Source organism: Triturus cristatus, chromosome 8 (assembly GCF_964204655.1).
Source record: "Triturus cristatus chromosome 8, aTriCri1.1, whole genome shotgun sequence".
Taxonomy (NCBI): Eukaryota; Metazoa; Chordata; class Amphibia; order Caudata; family Salamandridae; genus Triturus; species Triturus cristatus.
Genome location: NC_140591.1, coordinates 448,986,679 through 448,992,019, shown reverse-complemented (window position 1 = coordinate 448,992,019; position 5,341 = coordinate 448,986,679). Strand labels below are relative to the sequence as shown.

The window sequence follows — 5,341 nt, the reverse complement described above, 5'->3', positions numbered from 1 at the left end:
GGGCTGCAGGGCTCAGGGGGGATCGGAGACCCCATGCTGGGCCTCAGGCAATGGGAGACCCGCAGGCGCTCCTGGGGCCCAGCTGCCCGGAGAAGGACTGCCCGGGACCCCATGGAGCCTTGCAGGTCTCCGGGGCTCTGCACCAGGGACCCTTGTCCCGGGCGGATGGACACTTGGCAGGCTGCAGGACAGGGGCTCCCAAACCCCAGGCCCTGACCGAAACCCAGGCCCCGGGGCCGGTCCCTGCTTCTCAACCCAGCCTGGCGGGGAAATCGGGGAGCCTGCCCAGGCACAAGGGACCCCTGTCCCGGGCACACGGACCCTCAGGATGTGCGCTCGTTTTCCACACATTTTTTCCAAAATTCTGCGTAGTGGCACTACGCCAAATACGCCCAGCCCTACAAACCACCAGACATGTATTTACTTATAATCAGGGACTCATTAAGTCCATGATTCAGAGGTCGTCGCTTTTACCACTCAATTGTCGATTGCCACAGTTACCACATAATTCACCACCTGCTGAATAATATGCAGGTTAAAGGAAAGAAATGTTTCTAACTGAAAGGAATCAGAACATATTAAGCAATGAACTCCGACTGAAATGCAGTTCACAACAGGCTGCCAAAGATTAATGGACGCTTTTCGCCCACTGATCGCTGTTTTCAAGCATTAAAGAGGAGAAATGTCTGCAGAAATAATGTTAATGTAATGGCCTGGCTAAGGGTCTTTAGCTACAGTGTCAAATGAAAAATCTAAACATTAAAATACAATTCAAGCAAGGTTAAAATAATGATTCATTATTTGTCATAAAACCTTTCACTATTCATGCAACGCTATGTTTATTTCGCCATGTTCTCAAAGGTGCGGTTGTTTACAGTGTAATAAATATTTAGCAGAATTCCAAATATTTTGCAACTGTTTTTAAAGTCTAGGATTTTGAATCTTAAAGTGCCTTCTAATGAAGCACACAGATAATAAATGTGTTTTGAACAATAATGTTCAACTATGCAGAAAAGTATTGTGCTTCCAGTAAAGCGCACATTGGAGTGGTATGCTTTTCAGGCTGCTCTGGAGAGACAGCTTTTGTGTAAAGTCATGTTCTGGCAGCAGGAAGTGCTGGGGCTGACTCCAAGCTGGATCACCTAAACTTGGGCACAATGAAGTATGAGATCTCCCTGAAGCAGCAATCGGGATCAGACATAGATCAGGCATGGTCTAGAAAATTCCTTTACTTGAAAAACAGAAAAAGTAATCTCCCTTTAACCCTGCATCCACCAAATGACAATACTCAGGAAGACCTATTGGCATCTCCTTGTTAAACAAAAAGGTTCATGGCCTTTCTAAAGGTGCCCCCACGCGTTTTCCTCCTCACTTCAGTATCTGGGTCCCTCCCTCCAGCTGCAGAAATGCAGACAATGCATTCCCACTGGCTCTGGGGTACAGGGAGAGATCCTTGCCCTCATCATGAACCATGCTAAAACAGGAGGGTCCCACTCTGTTTTGTAATTAATACCGCAATGAAATCTTTAAGGGTACACATCAAAAGAATCTCAATTTTTGATGCATTCGATGTTTGTATTTCTAACTTTTTATATTCTCCCACAATGCTTTGATCATGACGTCATCGCTTCATTCAAGCACAGCCTAAAGCTCCCAATATTACCCTATATATATATATATATATCTACCATTACTTTCCACTTAAACCGCTTGACCTGATCTTCTGTCCTTGCTGAAGTGGTCTAGCAGTAGCCTAGTAGTGGACAGATTGTTCGCCTGATTCTAGGGCCTCTCAAAAAGTAACTAATATAGCACGTCCTCACCTGCAAATAATGATGTCTCTTTTTGTAGTTCGGCATCCTCTGAGTGCATGCTACATCCAAAGTATACTCTATGTTACTAAAACCCTTCATGGCAAATGCTGACCTTGTCTCAAAACTCCTGATTGCGGCCTCACCGGTTTTCTTTGAATGCCTTTCTCCTTACAGTCCATCCTGTGCAGGCTCCTCTCTTTGAGTACAGCCTACCCTACGTCATGTGTATGTTCATCTGAAGCCCTTTTATTGTATTGTACTTCATTTTAAAGATCATAACCTGTTATTCTTTGAAAGTCATACCCTGCAACCTAGCAATACCTAATCTCTTCTAGCTGATCTGCTAATCCCATCAACCGTCTGCATAAACCCATGTACTCCCAACCCCCGTTAATGATCACATCTAACTCCTACTAATTTAATACACCACAAATAGACAGTAGTGGATGCATGGAATGGTCACCCGCAGAGCACAAGACAAATCCCAGTAGTGAACACCAACAAATAACCACTGGATTCATCATTAACCTTGTGTTCAGGAAAAGTGCGCTGCCCAGAGTAGAACACTTCAACGCCCCTTCAGGGGTAGTAAGCGCTATATAAATGCAATCCCAATCTGCTTTGATACTGATATCAAAGCCAAGGAGGAGCCTCGCTGATCAATGAGATGTGGAGGCTTGATGGCAAAGCCGGGCTGTAACTGACCCCACCACAGTCTGCACAGCCATGTTTTGTACTTGCGGTGCAAGAGCAAAGACTGGCTGATGGCTGCCGGGTCTGTGGAGATGCAGAATACAGGAACATTAGAAGGAAGGTATATGCATGAATTCCTGCATACATAGCAGAACCTTGATGACCTGTTCTGAGGTCTTTGGATGCGCCTTGCTGCTGTGTCCCAACCTAGTCGTGTCTGAGGAAGCTGCGTCCCTCTGCCCATGGAATGAGAGTGCTCAGGGTCGGATTTGTAAGACGGGCACTCAGGCAATGGGCCAGTATCAGAGTTGCAGCTGTGGGCTGCTTTTTTGGGCAGCGGGTTGGCCGCTTTGGGCTGTCTGTGCTGTTCAGATACCGCCAGTGGCTCAGTGGGGGCTTGAACGGCCTTTCTGGAGGCATATGGGCTTCTATTACCTCCCTCTTACCAGGGAGGTGACACTCTCAGTCTGTTACTGGGCCAGCCCATTAATGAATGCAGATTTGCCAGGGTGCCTGAGAAGAGGCCTCACTTATATTCAGGTGTGGTTCACTAGTGTGAACTAATCTGTGCACAGAGTGCAGGCAGCATTTGCATTTTTTTTATGGCAGTGAAGTCAAGAAAGCATGCCTCTATTAGAGTAACACCCCCTCCTTCTTTTCATAAAACTTAAATCACTGAAGCAGTGTTTATCGGAAAGGCACAAGCCGCGAATATGGGCACTTTTTTTTGCGTGCCCGGGCTGATTTTTTTATCCCAATCGAACCCTAACCCTGCTGCCTTCCATCTGGAGACGTGAGTCCTGATGCTACTGGCCCTGCCTGTCCCAACGTACCCATTTCTCCTCCCCACGGGCACTGGCTTTACATGGCCCTGGGCTTGTGGCTGTGATTATCGAGCATAGTATGGGGTAATGATACAACTCCTACAGCGGTGCTTGCCATTCCTTACATTGGCATACCATAGTTCAGTGGTTTACTGTTCCTGCCACGGATCAGCAAAACCAACTGGGCTTTTCATCCTTGAATAAAAACAAGCACAACTGATTTAGCCCTAAGAAAAATATCTTATTCAAAACAGTGCTAAACAGATAGAATGGCATCAGGCACTATATAAAAAAATAATTATTAATGCATAAACATTTTTACATTTATAATCATGAAGCATTATACTAAAAAGCCTCTGCGGTGTTAGAGATTGCACTCCTGCTTGGATGTGTTAATCTTAATCGCCTGCATGATGATATAAAACAGAATTAAAATGCGGCGCCTGCTCGTGGAAGCTGCTACCAATTAATACCAATTAACAGAGTTCAACCCGTTATTAGAAAAAATAGAACTGTAAGACCTGGCAGAATTTAACTGAATGCTGCCGTCAGGTTTGTGTGCGGTTGACAGAAGAGAAAAGTGAGGCTTTTTTGGAGAAAAAAAACATATATTGGCACGGTGACCATGAGGTAGCAGTCTGGCTTCCGCCACCTAAGGTTGTTCGTTGGGTTTGTCATCGAAAATGCCCTCTCCTGTGACATCATCCAAAATGGTGGGCCCCCGGAAGAATGAGGTGTGTGCGTGGTAGAAAAGACTCGCTCCCTCTCTCCCGTTCTTCGACTGACAAGTCCTTGACGAAAAGGCCACAGAATGTTCATAGAAGGGCCCCTCCGAGAGCCCCCCCCCCCACACTTCTCACTTAAACCCAAGAGACCTCAGTCTCCCTTGCTCCAGCCCTGCTGGCCATCCTTCCGCACCCGTCTAGCCTTCATCTTCTTTACCATTGGAGTCCCGTTGGCGTTCCTCACCAGGGACCTGTTTGCCGTCCTCTCATGCATACAGTCCGTAATAGGAAAGGAAGACGTCCCGACGGCCAACTTTCATCCAGCCCCTTTCCTGCACGTGGTAGAGGTCCACATTGCCACCGGAGTAGGCATCGCGGTGCGTGGACTGACTGACGGCTCTCTGTGCCAGGTCGTAGGCTTCTGGGATAGACATCTCGCAGTGGTAGCCGGAATCCAACACGCCGTAGGCATAGGGTGACCCCGAGCCCACTGAAAACAGATGCCCTTTCAGACGGCTGCCATCACTGTACACATAGTAGAGCGCGGGGCCAGTGCGGTCCCAGCCGCACAGCGTGGAGGCCACGCACTCGTCCATGCCCCGGTAACGGTACAGCATGGTCGACAAGAGCTTGGCTGCGCCAGCCACTGTTAGCCGGTGCCCGTGGCGCAGTCCGTAGAGGCGGCACTCTCGCGCCAGCACCCGCACCCAGGTGGCGCAGTCCGCAGAGCTGCCGGAAGTAGTGGCTAGCAGGTGACTGTGTACGGGATGGACCTTCTCTGCGTACGGACAGGCCACCAGGGGGCCACAGGAGGCGCGGGTATCCGCAGCCACGATCACCCCGTGCTGGAAGGTGAAGGCCAGCGTGCTGGTGCCGTGTGTGGACTCAAGGCGGCAGCCTGGGGGGACATCGAGGCCCCTGCAGGCCGTAGGCAGCCATGCACCACTAGGGCTGATAGCTGCTGGACCCCGGGGTTCACTGAGTCCACACACTGCCTGTAGGGCCATGGTGCTCCAGCGCCAGTGTGACGAGATCGCCGTGGCCCTTGTGGTTTATGCCTCACACTGCCCTGGTCTTGTAATGTGGGTCCACCCCTCACTGAAAAACACCCACCGACACGGCTTCTAGAGGCCCCCGTGCCCCACGCATCCATCAACATGGCAGGTAATGGCTTTGGATTGAACATCACCAACACCTTGGACGCTTCCAAGTCAGGGTCACGCGTAGGGATACAATTCCAGGCGTCACGCTCAGTGAGTTCCAGGCATCACGCTTAGAGGTACCA

At 49.3% G+C, this 5,341-nt stretch overlaps 1 pseudogene; it reads right to left on the bottom strand.

The window, feature by feature from the left end:
• Positions 1–4,253: 4,253 nt before the first annotated feature.
• On the bottom strand, positions 4,254–5,063 carry LOC146802285 (proteasome subunit beta type-11-like; annotated as a pseudogene).
• Between the last annotated feature and the right edge of the window lie 278 nt (positions 5,064–5,341).